The sequence below is a fragment of the Somniosus microcephalus genome, chromosome 10, assembly GCF_052327205.1.
Source record: "Somniosus microcephalus isolate GS21.2 chromosome 10, FLI_Smic_1.0, whole genome shotgun sequence".
Taxonomy (NCBI): Eukaryota; Metazoa; Chordata; class Chondrichthyes; order Squaliformes; family Somniosidae; genus Somniosus; species Somniosus microcephalus.
Window position 1 is genome coordinate 648960 of NC_140996.1, and position 23166 is coordinate 672125.

The window sequence follows — 23166 nt, forward strand, 5'->3', positions numbered from 1 at the left end:
CAGTCAGTAACACAGGGCGCTGGGGGAGAGGGGTTACTGAGTGACAGTGTGAGGGAGCTGGATTAACATCAGTAGAGATACAGTCAGTAACACAGGGCGCTGGGGGAGAGGGTTACTGAGTGACAGTGTGAGGGAGCTGGATTAACATCAATAGAGATACAGTCAGTAACACAGGGCGCTGGGGGAGAGGGGTTACTGAGTGACAGTGTGAGGGAGCTGGATTAACATCAGTAGAGATACAGTCAGTGACACAGGGCGCTGGGAGAGAGTGTTACTGAGTGACAGTGTGAGGGAGCTGGATTAACATCAGTAGAGATACAGTCAGTAACACAGGGCGCTGGGGGAGAGGTTTACTGAGTGACAGTGTGAGGGAGCTGGATTAACATCAATAGAGATACAGTCAGTAACACAGGGCGCTGGGGGAGAGGGTTACTGAGTGACAGTGTGAGGGAGCTGGATTAATATCAGCAGAGATACAGTCAGTAACACAGGGCGCTGGGGGAGAGGGGTTACTGAGTGACAGTGTGAGGGAGCTGGATTAACATCAGTAGAGATACAGTCAGTAACACAGGGCGCTGGAGGAGAGGGGTTACTGAGTGACAGTGTGAGGGAGCTGGATTAACATCAGTAGAGATACAGTCAGTAACACGGGGCGCTGGGGGAGAGGGGTTACTGAGTGACAGTGTGAGGGAGCTGGATTAACATCAGTAGAGACACAGTCAGTAACACAAGGCACTGGGGGAGAGGGGTTACTGAGTGACAGTGTGAGGGAGCTGGATTAACACCAGTAGAGATACAGTCAGTAACACAGGGCGCTGGGGGAGAGGGTTACTGAGTGACAGTGTGAGGGAGCTGGATTAACATCAGTAGAGATACAGTCAGTAACACAGGGCGCTGGGGGAGAGGTTTACTGAGTGACAGTGTGAGGGAGCTGGATTAACATCAATAGAGATACAGTCAGTAACACAGGGCGCTGGGGGAGAGGGTTACTGAGTGACAGTGTGAGGGAGCTGGATTAACATCAGCAGAGATACAGTCAGTAACACAGGGCGCTGGGGGAGAGGGGTTACTGAGTGACAGTGTGAGGGAGCTGGATTAACATCAGTAGAGATACAGTCAGCAACACAGGGCACTGGGGGAGAGGGGTTACTGAGTGACAGTGTGAGGGAGCTGGATTAACATCAGTAGAGATACAGTCAGTAACACGGGGCGCTGGGGGAGAGGGGTTACTGAGTGACAGTGTGAGGGAGCTGGATTAACATCAGTAGAGACACAGTCAGTAACACAAGGCACTGGGGGAGAGGGGTTACTGAGTGACAGTGTGAGGGAGCTGGATTAACACCAGTAGAGATACAGTCAGTAACACAGGGCGCTGGGGGAGAGGGTTACTGAGTGACAGTGTGAGGGAGCTGGATTAACATCAATAGAGATACAGTCAGTAACACAGGGCACTGAGGGAGAGGGGTTACTGAGTGACAGTGTGAGGGAGCTGGATTAACATCAGTAGAGATACAGTCAGTGACACAGGACACTGGGGGAGAGGGGTTACTGAGTGACAGTGTGAGTGAGCTGGATTAACATCAGTAGAGATACAGTCAGTAACACAGGGCGCTGGGGGAGAGGGGTTACTGAGTGAAAGTGTGAGGGAGCTGGATTAACATCAGTAGAGATACAGTCAGTAACACAGGGCGCTGGGGGAGAGGGGTTACTGAGTGACAGTGTGAGGGAGCTGGATTAACATCAGTAGAGATACAGTCAGTAACACAGGGCGCTGGGGGAGAGCGGTTACTGAGTGACAGTGTGAGGGAACTGGATTAACATCAGTAGAGATACAGTCAGTAACACAGTGTGCTGGGGGAGAGGGGTTACTGAGTGACAGTGTGAGGGAGCTGGATTAACACCAGTAGAGATACAGTCAGTAACACAGGGCGCTGGGGGAGAGGGGTTACTGAGTGACAGTGTGAGGGAGCTGGATTAACATCAGTAGAGATACAGTCAGTAACACGGGGTGCTGGGGGAGAGGGGTTACTGAGTGACAGTGTGAGGGAGCTCGATTAACATCAATAGAGATACAGTCAGTGACACAGGACACTAGGGGAGAGGGGTTACTGAGTGACAGTGTGAGTGAGCTGGATTAACATCAGTAGAGATACAGTCAGCGACACAGGACGCTGGGGGAGAGGGGTTACTGAGTGACCGTGTGAGGGAGCTGGATTAACATCAGTAGAGATACAGTCAGTAACACAGGGCGCTGGGGGAGAGGGGTTACTGAGTGACAGGGTGAAGGAGCTGGATTAACATCAGTCGAGATACAGTCAGCGACACAGGACGCTGGGGGAGAGGGGTTACTGAGTGACAGTGTGAGGGAGCTGGATTAACATCAGTAGAGATGCAGTCAGTAACACAGGGCGCTGGGGGAGAGGGTTACTGAGTGACAGGGCGAGGGAGCTGGATTAACTTCAATAGAGATACAGTCAGTAACACAGGGCGCTGGGGGAGAGGGGTTACTGAGTGACAGTGTGAGGGAGCTGGATTAACATCAGTAGAGACACAGTCAGTAACACAGGGCGCTGGGGGAGAGGGTTACTGAGTGACAGTGTGAGGGAGCTGGATTAACATCAATCGAGGTACAGTCAGTAACACAGGGCGCTGGGGGAGAGGGGTTACTGAGTGACAGTGTGAGGGAGCTGGATTAACATCAGTAGAGATACAGTCAGTGACACAGGGCGCTGGGAGAGAGTGTTACTGAGTGACAGTGTGAGGGAGCTGGATTAACATCAGTAGAGATACAGTCAGTAACACAGGGCGCTGGGGGAGAGGTTTACTGAGTGACAGTGTGAGGGAGCTGGATTAACATCAATAGAGATACAGTCAGTAACACAGGGCGCTGGGGGAGAGGGTGACTGAGTGACAGTGTGAGGGAGCTCGATTAACATCAGCAGAGATACAGTCAGTAGCACAGGGTGCTGGAGGAGAGGGGTTGCTGAGTGACAGTGTGAGGGAGCTGGATTAACATCAGTAGAGATACAGTCAGTAACACAGGGCGCTGGGGGAGAGGTTTACTGAGTGACAGTGTGAGGGAGCTGGATTAACATCAATAGAGATACAGTCAGTAACACAGGGCGCTGGGGGAGAGGGTTACTGAGTGACAGTGTGAGGGAGCTGGATTAACATCAGCAGAGATACAGTCAGTAACACAGGGCGCTGGGGGAGAGGGGTTACTGAGTGACAGTGTGAGGGAGCTGGATTAACATCAGTAGAGATACAGTCAGTAACACAGGGCGCTGGAGGAGAGGGGTTACTGAGTGACAGTGTGAGGGAGCTGGACTAACATCAGTAGAGATACAGTCAGTAACACGGGGCACTGGGGGAGAGGGGTTACTGAGTGACAGTGTGAGGGAGCTGGATTAACATCAGTAGAGACACAGTCAGTAACACAAGGCACTGGGGGAGAGGGGTTACTGAGTGACAGTGTGAGGGAGCTGGATTAACACCAGTAGAGATACAGTCAGTAACACAGGGCGCTGGGGGAGAGGGTTACTGAGTGACAGTGTGAGGGAGCTGGATTAACATCAATAGAGATACAGTCAGTAACACAGGGCACTGGGGGAGAGGGGTTACTGAGTGACAGTGTGAGGGAGCTGGATTAACATCAGTAGAGATACAGTCAGTGACACAGGACACTGGGGGAGAGGGGTTACTGAGTGACAGTGTGAGTGAGCTGGATTAACATCAGTAGAGATACAATCAGTAACACAGGGCGCTGGGGGAGAGGGGTTACTGAGTGAAAGTGTGAGGGAGCTGGATTAACATCAGTAGAGATACAGTCAGTAACACAGGGCGCTGGGGGAGAGGGGTTACTGAGTGACAGTGTGAGGGAGCTGGATTAACATCAGTAGAGATACAGTCAGTAACACAGGGCGCTGGGGGAGAGGGGTTACTGAGTGACAGTGTGAGGGAACTGGATTAACATCAGTAGAGATACAGTCAGTAACACAGGGTGCTGGGGGAGAGGGGTTACTGAGTGACAGTGTGAGGGAGCTGGATTAACATCAGTAGAGATACAGTCAGTAACACGGGGCGCTGGGGGAGAGGGGTTACTGAGTGACAGTGTGAGGGAGCTGGATTAACATCAGTAGAGGTACAGTCAGTAACACAGGGCGCTGGGGGAGAGGGGTACTGAGTGACAATGTGAGGGAGCTGGATTAACATCAGTAGAGATACAGTCAGTAACACAGGGCGCTGGGGGAGAGGGTTACTGAGTGACAGTGTGAGGGAGCTGGATTAACATCAGCAGAGATACAGTCAGTGACACAGGGCGCTGGGGGAGAGGGGTTACTGAGTGAAAGTGTGAGGGAGCTGGATTAACATCAGTAGAGATACAGTCAGTAACACAGGGCGCTGGGGGACAGGGGTTACTGAGTGACAGTGTGAGTGAGCTGGATTAACATCAGTAGAGATACAGTCAGCGACACAGGACACTAGGGGAGAGGGGTTACTGAGTGACAGTGTGAGGGAGCTGGATTAACATCAACAGAGATACAGTCAGTGACACAGGACACTAGGGGAGAGGGGTTACTGAGTGACAGTGTGAGGGAGCTGGATTAACATCAGTGGAGATACAGTCAGCAACACAGGGCGCTGGGAGAGAGGGTTACTGAGTGACAGTGTGAGGGAGCTGGATTAACATCAGTATAGATACAGTCAGTAACACAGGGCGCTGGGGGAGAGGGGTTACTGAGTGACAGTGTGAGGGAGCTGGATTAACATCAGTAGAGATACAGTCAGTGACACAGGACACTGGGGGAGAGGGGTTACTGAGTGACAGTAAGTGAGCTGGATTAACATCAGTAGAGATACAGTCAGTAACACAGGGCGCTGGGGAGAGGGGTTACTGAGTGACAGTGTGAGGGAGCTGGATTAACATCAGTAGAGATACAGTCAGTAACACAGGGCGCTGGGAGAGAGGGTTACTGAGTGACAGTGTGAGGGAGCTGGATTAACATCAGTCGAGATACAGTCAGTAACACAGGGCGCTGGGGGAGAGGGTTACTGAGTGACAGTGTGAGGGAGCTGGATTAACATCAATAGAGATACAGTCAGTAACACAGGGCGCTGGGGGAGAGGGGTTACTGAGTGACAGTGTGAGGGAGCTGGATTAACATCAGTAGAGATACAGTCAGTGACACAGGACACTGGGGGAGAGGGGTTACTGAGTGACAGTGTGAGTGAGCTGGATTAACATCAGTAGAGATACAGTCAGTAACACAGGGCGCTGGGGGAGAGGGGTTACTGAGTGACAGTGTGAGGGAGCTGGATTAACATCAGCAGAGATACAGTCAGTAACACAGGGCGCTGGGAGAGAGGGTTACTGAGTGACAGTGTGAGGGAGCTGGATTAACATCAGTAGAGATACAGTCAGTAACACAGGGCGCTGGGGGAGAGGGTTACTGAGTGACAGTGTGAGGGAGCTGGATTAACATCAATAGAGATACAGTCAGTAACACAGGGCGCTGGGGGAGAGGGTTACTGAGTGACAGTGTGAGGGAGCTGGATTAACATCAGTAGAGATACAGTCAGTAACACAGGGCGCTGGGGGAGAGGGTTACTGAGTGACAGTGTGAGGGAGCTGGATTAACATCAGTAGAGATACAGTCAGTAACACAGGGCGCTGGGGGAGAGGGGTTACTGAGTGACAGTGTGAGGGAGCTGGATTAACATCAGTAGAGATACAGTCAGTAACACAGGACGCTGGGGGAGAGGGGTTACTGAGTGACAGTGTGAGGGAGCTGGATTAACATCAGTAGAGATACAGTCAGTAACACAGGGCGCTGGAGGAGAGGGGTTACTGAGTGACAGTGTGAGGGAGCTCGAATAACATCAGCAGAGATACAGTCAGTAACACGGGGCGCTGGGGGAGAGGGGTTACTGAGTGACAGTGTGAGGGAGCTGGATTAACATCAGTAGAGACACAGTCAGCAACACAAGGCACTGGGGGAGAGGGGTTACTGAGTGACAGTGTGAGGGAGCTGGATTAACATCAGTAGAGATACAGTCAGGAACACAGGGCGCTGGGGGAGAGGGTTACTGAGTGACAGTGTGAGGGAGCTGGATTAACATCAATAGAGATACAGTCAGTAACACAGGGCGCTGGGGGAGAGGGGTTACTGAGTGACAGTGTGAAGGAGCTGGATTAACATCAGTAGAGATACAGTCAGTGACACAGGACACTGGGGGAGAGGGGTTACTGAGTGACAGTTTGAGTGAGCTGGATTAACATCAGTAGAGATACAGTCAGCGACACAGGGCACTGGGTGAGTGGGGTTACTGAGTGACAGTGTGAGGGAGCTGGATTAACATCAGTAGAGATACAGTCAGCGACACAGGACGCTGGGGAGAGGGGTTACTGAGTGACAGTGTGAGGGAGCTGGATTAACATCAGTAGAGATACAGTCAGTAACACAGGGCGCTGGGAGAGAGGGTTACTGAGTGACAGTGTGAGGGAGCTGGATTAACATCAGTGGAGATACAGTCAGCAACACAGGGCGCTGGGGGAGAGGGTTACTGAGTGACAGTGTGAGGGAGCTGGATTAACATCAATAGAGATACAGTCAGTAACACAGGGCGCTGGGGGAGAGGGGTTACTGAGTGACAATGTGAGGGAGCTGGATTAACATCAGTAGAGATACAGTCAGTGACACAGGACACTGGGGGAGAGGGGTTACTGAGTGACAGTGTGAGGGAGCTGGATTAACATCAGTAGAGATACAGTCAGTAACACAGGGCGCTGGGAGAGAGGGTTACTGAGTGACAGTGTGAGGGAGCTGGATTAACATCAGTAGAGATACAGTCAGTAACACAGGGCGCTGGGGGAGAGGGTTACTGAGTGACAGTGTGAGGGAGCTGGATTAACATCAATAGAGATACAGTCAGTAACACAGGGCGCTGGGGGAGAGGGTTACTGAGTGACAGTGTGAGGGAGCTGGATTAACATCAGTAGAGATACAGTCAGTAACACAAGGCGCTGGGGGAGAGGGTTACTGAGTGACAGTGTGAGGGAGCTGGATTAACATCAGTAGAGATACAGTCAGTAACACAGGGCGCTGGGGGATAGGGGTTACTGAGTGACAGTGTGAGGGAGCTGGATTAACATCAGTAGAGATACAGTCAGTAACACAGGACGCTGGGGGAGAGGGGTTACTGAGTGACAGTGTGAGGGAGCTGGATTAACATCAGTCGAGATACAGTCAGTAACACAGGGCGCTGGAGGAGAGGGGTTACTGAGTGACAGTGTGAGGGAGCTCGATTAACATCAGTAGAGATACAGTCAGTAACACGGGGCGCTGGGGGAGAGGGGTTACTGAGTGACAGTGTGAGGGAGCTGGATTAACATCAGTAGAGACACAGTCAGTAACACAAGGCACTGGGGGAGAGGGGTTACTGAGTGACAGTGTGAGGGAGCTGGATTAACACCAGTAGAGATACAGTCAGTAACACAGGGCGCTGGGGGAGAGGGTTACTGAGTGACAGTGTGAGGGAGCTGGATTAACATCAGTAGAGATACAGTCAGTAACACAGGGCGCTGGGGGAGAGGTTTACTGAGTGACAGTGTGAGGGAGCTGGATTAACATCAATAGAGATACAGTCAGTAACACAGGGCGCTGGGGGAGAGGGTTACTGAGTGACAGTGTGAGGGAGCTGGATTAACATCAGCAGAGATACAGTCAGTAACACAGGGCGCTGGGGGAGAGGGGTTACTGAGTGACAGTGTGAGGGAGCTGGATTAACATCAGTAGAGATACAGTCAGCAACACAGGGCACTGGGGGAGAGGGGTTACTGAGTGAAAGTGTGAGGGAGCTGGATTAACATCAGTAGAGATACAGTCAGTAACACAGGGCGCTGGGGGAGAGGGGTTACTGAGTGACAGTGTGAGGGAGCTGGATTAACATCAGTAGAGACACAGTCAGTAACACAGGGCGCTGGGGGAGAGGGTTACTGAGTGACAGTGTGAGGGAGCTGGATTAACATCAATCGAGGTACAGTCAGTAACACAGGGCGCTGGGGGAGAGGGGTTACTGAGTGACAGTGTGAGGGAGCTGGATTAACATCAGTAGAGATACAGTCAGTGACACAGGGCGCTGGGAGAGAGTGTTACTGAGTGACAGTGTGAGGGAGCTGGATTAACATCAGTAGAGATACAGTCAGTAACACGGGGCGCTGGGGGAGAGGGGTTACTGAGTGACAGTGTGAGGGAGCTGGATTAACATCAGTAGAGGTACAGTCAGTAACACAGGGCGCTGGGGGAGAGGGGTACTGAGTGACAGTGTGAGGGAGCTGGATTAACATCAATAGAGATACAGTCAGTAACACAGGGCGCTGGGGGAGAGGGTTACTGAGTGACAGTGTGAGGGAGCTGGATTAACATCAGCAGAGATACAGTCAGTAACACAGGGCGCTGGGGGAGAGGGGTTACTGAGTGACAGTGTGAGGGAGCTGGATTAACATCAGTAGAGATACAGTCAGTAACACAGGGCGCTGGAGGAGAGGGGTTACTGAGTGACAGTGTGAGGGAGCTGGACTAACATCAGTAGAGATACAGTCAGTAACACGGGGCACTGGGGGAGAGGGGTTACTGAGTGACAGTGTGAGGGAGCTGGATTAACATCAGTAGAGACACAGTCAGTAACACAAGGCACTGGGGGAGAGGGGTTACTGAGTGACAGTGTGAGGGAGCTGGATTAACACCAGTAGAGATACAGTCAGTAACACAGGGCGCTGGGGGAGAGGGTTACTGAGTGACAGTGTGAGGGAGCTGGATTAACATCAATAGAGATACAGTCAGTAACACAGGGCACTGGGGGAGAGGGGTTACTGAGTGACAGTGTGAGGGAGCTGGATTAACATCAGTAGAGATACAGTCAGTGACACAGGACACTGGGGGAGAGGGGTTACTGAGTGACAGTGTGAGTGAGCTGGATTAACATCAGTAGAGATACAGTCAGTAACACAGGGCGCTGGGGGAGAGGGGTTACTGAGTGAAAGTGTGAGGGAGCTGGATTAACATCAGTAGAGATACAGTCAGTAACACAGGGCGCTGGGGGAGAGGGGTTACTGAGTGACAGTGTGAGGGAGCTGGATTAACATCAGTAGAGATACAGTCAGTAACACAGGGCGCTGGGGGAGAGGGGTTACTGAGTGACAGTGTGAGGGAACTGGATTAACATCAGTAGAGATACAGTCAGTAACACAGGGTGCTGGGGGAGAGGGGTTACTGAGTGACAGTGTGAGGGAGCTGGATTAACATCAGTAGAGATACAGTCAGTAACACGGGGCGCTGGGGGAGAGGGGTTACTGAGTGACAGTGTGAGGGAGCTGGATTAACATCAGTAGAGGTACAGTCAGTAACACAGGGCGCTGGGGGAGAGGGGTACTGAGTGACAATGTGAGGGAGCTGGATTAACATCAGTAGAGATACAGTCAGTAACACAGGGCGCTGGGGGAGAGGGTTACTGAGTGACAGTGTGAGGGAGCTGGATTAACATCAGCAGAGATACAGTCAGTGACACAGGGCGCTGGGGGAGAGGGGTTACTGAGTGAAAGTGTGAGGGAGCTGGATTAACATCAGTAGAGATACAGTCAGTAACACAGGGCGCTGGGGGACAGGGGTTACTGAGTGACAGTGTGAGGGAGCTGGATTAACATCAGTAGAGATACAGTCAGTAACACAGGGCGCTGGGGGAGAGGGTTACTGAGTGACAGTGTGAGGGAGCTGGATTAACATCAATAGAGATACAGTCAGTGACACAGGACACTAGGGGAGAGGGGTTACTGAGTGACAGTGTGAGTGAGCTGGATTAACATCAGTAGAGATACAGTCAGCGACACAGGACACTAGGGGAGAGGGGTTACTGAGTGACAGTGTGAGGGAGCTGGATTAACATCAATAGAGATACAGTCAGTGACACAGGACACTAGGGGAGAGGGGTTACTGAGTGACAGTGTGAGGGAGCTGGATTAACATCAGTGGAGATACAGTCAGCAACACAGGGCGCTGGGAGAGAGGGTGACTGAGTGACAGTGTGAGGGAGCTGGATTAACATCAGTATAGATACAGTCAGTAACACAGGGCGCTGGGGGAGAGGGGTTACTGAGTGACAGTGTGAGGGAGCTGGATTAACATCAGTAGAGATACAGTCAGTGACACAGGACACTGGGGGAGAGGGGTTACTGAGTGACAGTGAGTGAGCTGGATTAACATCAGTAGAGATACAGTCAGTAACACAGGGCGCTGGGGAGAGGGGTTACTGAGTGACAGTGTGAGGGAGCTGGATTAACATCAGTAGAGATACAGTCAGTAACACAGGGCGCTGGGAGAGAGGGTTACTGAGTGACAGTGTGAGGGAGCTGGATTAACATCAGTCGAGATACAGTCAGTAACACAGGGCACTGGGTGAGTGGGGTTACTGAGTGACAGTGTGAGGGAGCTGGATTAACATCAATAGAGATACAGTCAGCGACACAGGACGCTGGGGGAGAGGGGTTACTGAGTGACAGTGTGAGGGAGCTGGATTAACATCAGTAGAGATACAGTCAGTAACACAGGGCGCTGGGAGAGAGGGTTACTGAGTGACAGTGTGAGGGAGCTGGATTAACATCAGTGGAGATACAGTCAGCAACACAGGGCGCTGGGGGAGAGGGTTACTGAGTGACAGTGTGAGGGAGCTGGATTAACATCAATAGAGATACAGTCAGTAACACAGGGCGCTGGGGGAGAGGGGTTACTGAGTGACAATGTGAGGGAGCTGGATTAACATCAGTAGAGATACAGTCAGTGACACAGGACACTGGGGGAGAGGGGTTACTGAGTGACAGTGTGAGGGAGCTGGATTAACATCAGTAGAGATACAGTCAGTAACACAGGGCGCTGGGAGAGAGGGTTACTGAGTGACAGTGTGAGGGAGCTGGATTAACATCAGTAGAGATACAGTCAGTAACACAGGGCGCTGGGGGAGAGGGTTACTGAGTGACAGTGTGAGGGAGCTGGATTAACATCAATAGAGATACAGTCAGTAACACAGGGCGCTGGGGGAGAGGGTTACTGAGTGACAGTGTGAGGGAGCTGGATTAACATCAGTAGAGATACAGTCAGTAACACAAGGCGCTGGGGGAGAGGGTTACTGAGTGACAGTGTGAGGGAGCTGGATTAACATCAGTAGAGATACAGTCAGTAACACAGGGCGCTGGGGGAGAGGGGTTACTGAGTGACAGTGTGAGGGAGCTGGATTAACATCAGTAGAGATACAGTCAGTAACACAGGACGCTGGGGGAGAGGGGTTACTGAGTGACAGTGTGAGGGAGCTGGATTAACATCAGTCGAGATACAGTCAGTAACACAGGGCGCTGGAGGAGAGGGGTTACTGAGTGACAGTGTGAGGGAGCTCGATTAACATCAGTAGAGATACAGTCAGTAACACGGGGCGCTGGGGGAGAGGGGTTACTGAGTGACAGTGTGAGGGAGCTGGATTAACATCAGTAGAGACACAGTCAGTAACACAAGGCACTGGGGGAGAGGGGTTACTGAGTGACAGTGTGAGGGAGCTGGATTAACACCAGTAGAGATACAGTCAGTAACACAGGGCGCTGGGGGAGAGGGTTACTGAGTGACAGTGTGAGGGAGCTGGATTAACATCAGTAGAGATACAGTCAGTAACACAGGGCGCTGGGGGAGAGGTTTACTGAGTGACAGTGTGAGGGAGCTGGATTAACATCAATAGAGATACAGTCAGTAACACAGGGCGCTGGGGGAGAGGGTTACTGAGTGACAGTGTGAGGGAGCTGGATTAACATCAGCAGAGATACAGTCAGTAACACAGGGCGCTGGGGGAGAGGGGTTACTGAGTGACAGTGTGAGGGAGCTGGATTAACATCAGTAGAGATACAGTCAGCAACACAGGGCACTGGGGGAGAGGGGTTACTGAGTGACAGTGTGAGGGAGCTGGATTAACATCAGTAGAGATACAGTCAGTAACACGGGGCGCTGGGGGAGAGGGGTTACTGAGTGACAGTGTGAGGGAGCTGGATTAACATCAGTAGAGACACAGTCAGTAACACAAGGCACTGGGGGAGAGGGGTTACTGAGTGACAGTGTGAGGGAGCTGGATTAACACCAGTAGAGATACAGTCAGTAACACAGGGCGCTGGGGGAGAGGGTTACTGAGTGACAGTGTGAGGGAGCTGGATTAACATCAATAGAGATACAGTCAGTAACACAGGGCACTGAGGGAGAGGGGTTACTGAGTGACAGTGTGAGGGAGCTGGATTAACATCAGTAGAGATACAGTCAGTGACACAGGACACTGGGGGAGAGGGGTTACTGAGTGACAGTGTGAGTGAGCTGGATTAACATCAGTAGAGATACAGTCAGTAACACAGGGCGCTGGGGGAGAGGGGTTACTGAGTGACAGTGTGAGGGAGCTGGATTAACATCAGTAGAGATACAGTCAGTAACACAGGGCGCTGGGGGAGAGGGTTACTGAGTGACAGGGCGAGGGAGCTGGATTAACTTCAATAGAGATACAGTCAGTAACACAGGGCGCTGGGGGAGAGGGGTTACTGAGTGACAGTGTGAGGGAGCTGGATTAACATCAGTAGAGACACAGTCAGTAACACAGGGCGCTGGGGGAGAGGGTTACTGAGTGACAGTGTGAGGGAGCTGGATTAACATCAATCGAGGTACAGTCAGTAACACAGGGCGCTGGGGGAGAGGGGTTACTGAGTGACAGTGTGAGGGAGCTGGATTAACATCAGTAGAGATACAGTCAGTGACACAGGGCGCTGGGAGAGAGTGTTACTGAGTGACAGTGTGAGGGAGCTGGATTAACATCAGTAGAGATACAGTCAGTAACACAGGGCGCTGGGGGAGAGGTTTACTGAGTGACAGTGTGAGGGAGCTGGATTAACATCAATAGAGATACAGTCAGTAACACAGGGCGCTGGGGGAGAGGGTGACTGAGTGACAGTGTGAGGGAGCTCGATTAACATCAGCAGAGATACAGTCAGTAACACAGGGTGCTGGAGGAGAGGGGTTGCTGAGTGACAGTGTGAGGGAGCTGGATTAACATCAATAGAGATACAGTCAGTAACACAGGGCGCTGGGGGAGAGGGTTACTGAGTGACAGTGTGAGGGAGCTGGATTAACATCAGCAGAGATACAGTCAGTAACACAGGGTGCTGGGGGAGAGGGGTTACTGAGTGACAGTGTGAGGGAGCTGGATTAACATCAGTAGAGATACAGTCAGTAACACAGGGCGCTGGAGGAGAGGGGTTACTGAGTGACAGTGTGAGGGAGCTGGACTAACATCAGTAGAGATACAGTCAGTAACACGGGGCACTGGGGGAGAGGGGTTACTGAGTGACAGTGTGAGGGAGCTGGATTAACATCAGTAGAGACACAGTCAGTAACACAAGGCACTGGGGGAGAGGGGTTACTGAGTGACAGTGTGAGGGAGCTGGATTAACACCAGTAGAGATACAGTCAGTAACACAGGGCGCTGGGGGAGAGGGTTACTGAGTGACAGTGTGAGGGAGCTGGATTAACATCAATAGAGATACAGTCAGTAACACAGGGCAGTGGGGGAGAGGGGTTACTGAGTGACAGTGTGAGGGAGCTGGATTAACATCAGTAGAGATACAGTCAGTGACACAGGATACTGGGGGAGAGGGGTTACTGAGTGACAGTGTGAGTGAGCTGGATTAACATCAGTAGAGATACAGTCAGTAACACAGGGCGCTGGGGGAGAGGGGTTACTGAGTGAAAGTGTGAGGGAGCTGGATTAACATCAGTAGAGATACAGTCAGTAACACAGGGCGCTGGGGGAGAGGGGTTACTGAGTGACAGTGTGAGGGAGCTGGATTAACATCAATAGAGATACAGTCAGTGACACAGGACACTAGGGGAGAGGGGTTACTGAGTGACAGTGTGAGTGAGCTGGATTAACATCAGTAGAGATACAGTCAGCGACACAGGACACTAGGGGAGAGGGGTTACTGAGTGACAGTGTGAGGGAGCTGGATTAACATCAATAGAGATACAGTCAGTGACACAGGACACTAGGGGAGAGGGGTTACTGAGTGACAGTGTGAGGGAGCTGGATTAACATCAGTGGAGATACAGTCAGCAACACAGGGCGCTGGGAGAGAGGGTTACTGAGTGACAGTGTGAGGGAGCTGGATTAACATCAGTATAGATACAGTCAGTAACACAGGGCGCTGGGGGAGAGGGGTTACTGAGTGACAGTGTGAGGGAGCTGGATTAACATCAGTAGAGATACAGTCAGTGACACAGGACACTGGGGGAGAGGGGTTACTGAGTGACAGTGAGTGAGCTGGATTAACATCAGTAGAGATACAGTCAGTAACACAGGGCGCTGGGGAGAGGGGTTACTGAGTGACAGTGTGAGGGAGCTGGATTAACATCAGTAGAGATACAGTCAGTAACACAGGGCGCTGGGAGAGAGGGTTACTGAGTGACAGTGTGAGGGAGCTGGATTAACATCAGTCGAGATACAGTCAGTAACACAGGGCGCTGGGGGAGAGGGTTACTGAGTGACAGTGTGAGGGAGCTGGATTAACATCAATAGAGATACAGTCAGTAACACAGGGCGCTGGGGGAGAGGGGTTACTGAGTGACAGTGTGAGGGAGCTGGATTAACATCAGTAGAGATACAGTCAGTGACACAGGACACTGGGGGAGAGGGGTTACTGAGTGACAGTGTGAGTGAGCTGCATTAACATCAGTAGAGATACAGTCAGTAACACAGGGCGCTGGGGGAGAGGGGTTACTGAGTGACAGTGTGAGGGAGCTGGATTAACATCAGCAGAGATACAGTCAGTAACACAGGGCGCTGGGAGAGAGGGTTACTGAGTGACAGTGTGAGGGAGCTGGATTAACATCAGTAGAGATACAGTCAGTAACACAGGGCGCTGGGGGAGAGGGTTACTGAGTGACAGTGTGAGGGAGCTGGATTAACATCAATAGAGATACAGTCAGTAACACAGGGCGCTGGGGGAGAGGGTTACTGAGTGACAGTGTGAGGGAGCTGGATTAACATCAGTAGAGATACAGTCAGTAACACAGGGCGCTGGGGGAGAGGGTTACTGAGTGACAGTGTGAGGGAGCTGGATTAACATCAGTAGAGATACAGTCAGTAACACAGGGCGCTGGGGGAGAGGGGTTACTGAGTGACAGTGTGAGGGAGCTGGATTAACATCAGTAGAGATACAGTCAGTAACACAGGACGCTGGGGGAGAGGGGTTACTGAGTGACAGTGTGAGGGAGCTGGATTAACATCAGTAGAGATACAGTCAGTAACACAGGGCGCTGGAGGAGAGGGGTTACTGAGTGACAGTGTGAGGGAGCTCGAATAACATCAGCAGAGATACAGTCAGTAACACGGGGCGCTGGGGGAGAGGGGTTACTGAGTGACAGTGTGAGGGAGCTGGATTAACATCAGTAGAGACACAGTCAGCAACACAAGGCACTGGGGGAGAGGGGTTACTGAGTGACAGTGTGAGGGAGCTGGATTAACATCAGTAGAGATACAGTCAGGAACACAGGGTGCTGGGGGAGAGGGTTACTGAGTGACAGTGTGAGGGAGCTGGATTAACATCAATAGAGATACAGTCAGTAACACAGGGCGCTGGGGGAGAGGGGTTACTGAGTGACAGTGTGAAGGAGCTGGATTAACATCAGTAGAGATACAGTCAGCGACACAGGGCACTGGGTGAGTGGGGTTACTGAGTGACAGTGTGAGGGAGCTGGATTAACATCAGTAGAGATACAGTCAGCGACACAGGACGCTGGGGGAGAGGGGTTACTGAGTGACAGTGTGAGGGAGCTGGATTAACATCAGTAGAGATACAGTCAGTAACACAGGGCGCTGGGAGAGAGGGTTACTGAGTGACAGTGTGAGGGAGCTGGATTAACATCAGTGGAGATACAGTCAGCAACACAGGGCGCTGGGGGAGAGGGTTACTGAGTGACAGTGTGAGGGAGCTGGATTAACATCAATAGAGATACAGTCAGTAACACAGGGCGCTGGGGGAGAGGGGTTACTGAGTGACAATGTGAGGGAGCTGGATTAACATCAGTAGAGATACAGTCAGTGACACAGGACACTGGGGGAGAGGGGTTACTGAGTGACAGTGTGAGGGAGCTGGATTAACATCAGTAGAGATACAGTCAGTAACACAGGGCGCTGGGAGAGAGGGTTACTGAGTGACAGTGTGAGGGAGCTGGATTAACATCAGTAGAGATACAGTCAGTAACACAGGGCGCTGGGGGAGAGGGTTACTGAGTGACAGTGTGAGGGAGCTGGATTAACATCAATAGAGATACAGTCAGTAACACAGGGCGCTGGGGGAGAGGGTTACTGAGTGACAGTGTGAGGGAGCTGGATTAACATCAGTAGAGATACAGTCAGTAACACAAGGCGCTGGGGGAGAGGGTTACTGAGTGACAGTGTGAGGGAGCTGGATTAACATCAGTAGAGATACAGTCAGTAACACAGGGCGCTGGGGGAGAGGGGTTACTGAGTGACAGTGTGAGGGAGCTGGATTAACATCAGTAGAGATACAGTCAGTAACACAGGACGCTGGGGGAGAGGGGTTACTGAGTGACAGTGTGAGGGAGCTGGATTAACATCAGTCGAGATACAGTCAGTAACACAGGGCGCTGGAGGAGAGGGGTTACTGAGTGACAGTGTGAGGGAGCTCGATTAACATCAGTAGAGATACAGTCAGTAACACGGGGCGCTGGGGGAGAGGGGTTACTGAGTGACAGTGTCAGGGAGCTGGATTAACATCAGTAGAGACACAGTCAGTAACACAAGGCACTGGGGGAGAGGGGTTACTGAGTGACAGTGTGAGGGAGCTGGGTTAACATCAGTAGAGATGCAGTCAGTGACACAGGACACTGGGGGAGAGGGGTTACTGAGTGACAGTGTGAGTGAGCTGGATTAACATCAGTAGAGATACAGTCAGTAACACAGGGCGCTGGGGGAGAGGGGTTACTGGGTGACAGTGTGAGGGAGCTGGATTAACATCAGTAGAGATACATTCAGTAACACAGGGCGCTGGGAGAGAGGGTTACTGAGTGACAGTGTGAGGAAGCTGGATTAACATCAGTGGAGATACAGTCAGCAACACAGGGCGCTGGGGGAGAGGGTTACTGAGTGACAGTGTGAGGGAGCTGGATTAACATCAATAGAGATACAGTCAGTAACACAGGGCGCTGGGGGAGAGGGGTTACTGAGTGACAATGTGAGGGAGCTGGATTAACATCAGTAGAGATACAGTCAGTGACACAGGACACTGGGGGAGAGGGGTTACTGAGTGACAGTGTGAGTGAGCTGGATTAACATCAGTAGAGATACAGTCTGTAACACAGGGCGCTGGGGGAGAGGGGTTACTGAGTGACAGTGTGAGGGAGCTGGATTAACATCAGTAGAGATACAGTCAGTAACACAGGGCGCTGGGAGAGAGGGTTACTGAGTGACAGTGTGAGGGAGCTGGATTAACATCAGTAGAGATACAGTCAGTAACACAGGGCGCTGGGGGAGAGGGTTACTGAGTGACAGTGTGAGGGAGCTGGATTAACATCAATAGAGATACAGTCAGTAACACAGGGCGCTGGGGGAGAGGGTTACTGAGTGACAGTGTGAGGGAGCTGGATTAACATCAGTAGAGATACAGTCAGTAACACAAGGCGCTGGGGGAGAGGGTTACTGAGTGACAGTGTGAGGGAGCTGGATTAACATCAGTAGAGATACAGTCAGTAACACAGGGCGCTGGGGGAGAGGGGTTACTGAGTGACAGTGTGAGGGAGCTGGATTAACATCAGTAGAGATACAGTCAGTAACACAGGGCGCTGGAGGAGAGGGGTTACTGAGTGACAGTGTGAGGGAGCTCGATTAACATCAGTAGAGATACAGTCAGTAACACGGGGCGCTGGGGGAGAGGGGTTACTGAGTGACAGTGTGAGGGAGCTGGATTAACATCAGTAGAGATACAGTCAGTAACACAAGGCGCTGGGGGAGAGGGCTACTGAGTGACAGTGTGAGGGAGCTGGATTAACATCAGTAGAGATACAGTCAGTAACGCAGGGTGCTGGGGAGAGGGGTTACTGAGTGACAGTGTGAGGGAGCTGGATTAACATCAGTAGAGATACAGTCAGTAACACAGGGCGCTGGGGGAGAGGGGTTACTGAGTGACAGTGTGAGGGAGCTGGATTAACATCAGTCGAGATACAGTCAGCAACACAGGGCGCTGGGGGAGAGGGGTTACTGAGTGACAGTGTGAGGGAGCTGGATTAACATCAGTAGAGATACAGTCAGTAACACAGGGCGCTGGGGGAGAGGGGTTACTGAGTGACAGTGTGAGGGAGCTGGATTAACATCAGTAGAGATAGTCAGTAACACAGGACGCTGGGGGAGAGGGGTTACTGAGTGACAGTGTGAGGGAGCTGGATTAACATCAGTAGAGATACAGTCAGTAACACAGGGCGCTGGAGGAGAGGGGTTACTGAGTGACAGTGTGAGGGAGCTCGATTAACATCAGTAGAGATACAGTCAGTAACACGCGGCGCTGGGGGAGAGGGGTTACTGAGTGACAGTGTGAGGGAGCTGGATTAACATCAGTAGAGACACAGTCAGTAACACAAGGCACTGGGGGAGAGGGGTTACTGAGTGACAGTGTGAGGGAGCTGGGTTAACATCAGTAGAGATGCAGTCAGTGACACAGGACACTGGGGGAGAGGGGTTACTGAGTGACAGTGTGAGTGAGCTGGATTAACATCAGTAGAGATACAGTCAGTAACACAGGGCGCTGGGGGAGAGGGGTTACTGGGTGACAGTGTGAGGGAGCTGGATTAACATCAGCAGAGATACAGTCAGTGACACAGGGCGCTGGGGGAGAGGGGTTACTGAGTGAAAGTGTGAGGGAGCTGGATTAACATCAGTAGAGATACAGTCAGTAACATGGGGCGCTGGGGGAGAGGGGTTTCTGAGTGACAGTGTGAGGGAGCTGGATTAACATCAGTAGAGATACAGTCAGTAACACAAGGCACTGGGGGAGAGGGGTTACTGAGTGACAGTGTGAGGGAGCTGGATTAACATCAATAGAGATACAGTCAGTGACACAGGACACTGGGGGAGAGGGGTTACTGAGTGACAGTGTGAGTGAGTTGGATTAACATCAGTAGAGATACAGTCAGTAACACAGGACGCTGCGGGGAGAGGGGTTACTGAGTGACAGTGTGAAGGAGCTGGATTAACATCAGCAGAGATACAGTCAGCGACACAGGACGCTGGGGGAGAGGGGTTACTGAGTGACAGCGTGAGGGAGCTGGATTAACATCAGTCGAGATACAGTCAGTAACACAGGGTGCTGGGGGAGAGGGGTTACTGAGTGACAGTGTGAGGGAGCTGGATTAACATCAGTAGAGATACAGTCAGTAACACAGGGCGCTGGGGGAAAGGGGTTATTGAGTGACAGGATGAGGGGGCTGGATTAACATCAGTAGAGATACAATCAGTAACACAGGACACTGGGGGAGAGGGGTTACTGAGTGACAGTGTGAGGGAGCTGGATTAACATCAGTAGAGATACAGTCAGCGACACAGGGCGCTGGGGGAGAGGGGTTACTGAGTGACAGTGTGAGGGAGCTGGATTAACATCAGTAGAGATACAGTCAGTAACACAGGGCGCTGGGAGAGAGGGTTACTGAGTGACACTGTGAGGGAGCTGGATTAACATCAGTGGAGATACAGTCAGCAACACAGGGCGCTGGGGGAGAGGGTTACTGAGTGACAGTGTGAGGGAGCTGGATTAACATCAATAGAGATACAGTCAGTAACACAGGGCGCTGGGGGAGAGGGGTTACTGAGTGACAATGTGAGGGAGCTGGATTAACATCAGTAGAGATACAGTCAGTGACACAGGACACTGGGGGAGAGGGGTTACTGAGTGACAGTGTGAGTGAGCTGGATTAACATCAGTAGAGATACAGTCTGTAACACAGGGCGCTGGGGGAGAGGGGTTACTGAGTGACAGTGTGAGGGAGCTGGATTAACATCAGTAGAGATACAGTCAGTAACACAGGGCGCTGGGAGAGAGGGTTACTGAGTGACAGTGTGAGGGAGCTGGATTAACATCAGTAGAGATACAGTCAGTAACACAGGGCGCTGGGGGAGAGGGTTACTGAGTGACAGTGTGAGGGAGCTGGATTAACATCAATAGAGATACAGTCAGTAACACAGGGCGCTGGGGGAGAGGGTTACTGAGTGACAGTGTGAGGGAGCTGGATTAACATCAGTAGAGATACAGTCAGTAACACAAGGCGCTGGGGGAGAGGGTTACTGAGTGACAGTGTGAGGGAGCTGGATTAACATCAGTCGAGATACAGTCAGTAACACAGGGCGCTGGGGGAGAGGGGTTACTGAGTGACAGTGTGAGGGAGCTGGATTAACATCAGTAGAGATACAGTCAGTAACACAGGACGCTGGGGGAGAGGGGTTACTGAGTGACAGTGTGAGGGAGCTGGATTAACATCAGTAGAGATACAGTCAGTAACACAGGGCGCTGGAGGAGAGGGGTTACTGAGTGACAGTGTGAGGGAGCTCGATTAACATCAGTAGAGATACAGTCAGTAACACGGGGCGCTGGGGGAGAGGGGTTACTGAGTGACAGTGTGAGGGAGCTGGATTAACATCAGTAGAGACACAGTCAGTAACACAAGGCACTGGGGGAGAGGGGTTACTGAGTGACAGTGTGAGGGAGCTGGATTAACATCAGTAGAGATGCAGTCAGTGACACAGGACACTGGGGGAGAGGGGTTACTGAGTGACAGTGTGAGTGAGCTGGATTAACATCAGTAGAGATACAGTCAGTAACACAGGGCGCTGGGGGAGAGGGGTTACTGGGTGACAGTGTGAGGGAGCTGGATTAACATCAGTAGAGATACAGTCAGTGACACAGGGCGCTGGGGGAGAGGGGTTACTGAGTGAAAGTGTGAGGGAGCTGGATTAACATCAGTAGAGATACAGTCAGTAACATGGGGCGCTGGGGGAGAGGGGTTTCTGAGTGACAGTGTGAGGGAGCTGGATTAACATCAGTAGAGATACAGTCAGTAACACAGGGCGCTGGGGGAGAGGGGTTACTGAGTGACAGTGTGAGGGAGCTGGATTAACATCAGTAGAGACACAGTCAGTAACACAAGGCACTGGGGGAGAGGGGTTACTGAGTGACAGTGTGAGGGAGCTGGATTAACATCAGTAGAGATACAGTCAGTAACACAGGGCGCTGGGGGAGAGGGGTTACTGAGTGACAGTGTGAGGGAGCTGGATTAACATCAGTAGAGATACAGTCAGTAACACAGGGTGCTGGGGAGAGGGGTTACTGAGTGACAGTGTGAGGGAGCTGGATTAACATCAGTAGAGATACAGTCAGTAACACAGGGCGCTGGGGGAGAGGGGTTACTGAGTGACAGTGTGAGGGAGCTGGATTAACATCAGTCGAGATACAGTCAGCAACACAGGGCGCTGGGGGAGAGGGGTTACTGAGTGACAGTTTGAGGGAGCTGGATTAACATCAGTCGAGATACAGTCAGCAACACAGGGCGCTGGGGGAGAGGGGTTACTGAGTGACAGTGTGAGGGAGCTGGATTAACATCAGTAGAGATACAGTCAGTAACACAGGGCGCTGGGGGAAAGGGGTTATTGAGTGACAGGATGAGGGGACTGGATTAACATCAGTAGAGATACAATCAGTAACACAGGGCACTGGGGGAGAGGGGTTACTGAGTGACAGTTTGAGGGAGCTCGATTAACATCAGTAGAGATACAGTCAGCGACACAGGGCACTGGGTGAGTGGGGTTACTGAGTGACAGTGTGAGGGAGCTGGATTAACATCAGTAGAGATACAGTCAGCGACACAGGACGCTGGGGGAGAGGGGTTACTGAGTGACAGTGTGAGGGAGCTGGATTAACATCAGTAGAGATACAGTCAGTAACACAGGGCGCTGGGAGAGAGGGTTACTGAGTGACAGTGTGAGGGAGCTGGATTAACATCAGTGGAGATACAGTCAGCAACACAGGGCGCTGGGGGAGAGGGTTACTGAGTGACAGTGTGAGGGAGCTGGATTAACATCAATAGAGATACAGTCAGTAACACAGGGCGCTGGGGGAGAGGGGTTACTGAGTGACAATGTGAGGGAGCTGGATTAACATCAGTAGAGATACAGTCAGTGACACAGGACACTGGGGGAGAGGGGTTACTGAGTGACAGTGTGAGTGAGCTGGATTAACATCAGTAGAGATACAGTCTGTAACACAGGGCGCTGGGGGAGAGGGGTTACTGAGTGACAGTGTGAGGGAGCTGGATTAACATCAGTAGAGATACAGTCAGTAACACAGGGCGCTGGGAGAGAGGGTTACTGAGTGACAGTGTGAGGGAGCTGGATTAACATCAGTAGAGATACAGTCAGTAACACAGGGCGCTGGGGGAGAGGGTTACTGAGTGACAGTGTGAGGGAGCTGGATTAACATCAATAGAGATACAGTCAGTAACACAGGGCGCTGGGGGAGAGGGTTACTGAGTGACAGTGTGAGGGAGCTGGATTAACATCAGTAGAGATACAGTCAGTAACACAAGGCGCTGGGGGAGAGGGTTACTGAGTGACAGTGTGAGGGAGCTGGATTAACATCAGTAGAGATACAGTCAGTAACATGGGGCGCTGGGGGAGAGGGGTTTCTGAGTGACAGTGTGAGGGAGCTGGATTAACATCAGTAGAGATACAGTCAGTAACACAGGGCGCTGGGGGAGAGGGGTTACTGAGTGACAGTGTGAGGGAGCTGGATTAACATCAGTAGAGACACAGTCAGTAACACAAGGCACTGGGGGAGAGGGGTTACTGAGTGACAGTGTGAGGGAGCTGGATTAACATCAGTAGAGATACAGTCAGTAACACAGGGCGCTGGGGGAGAGGGGTTACTGAGTGACAGTGTGAGGGAGCTGGATTAACATCAGTAGAGATACAGTCAGTAACACAGGGTGCTGGGGAGAGGGGTTACTGAGTGACAGTGTGAGGGAGCTGGAATAACATCAGTAG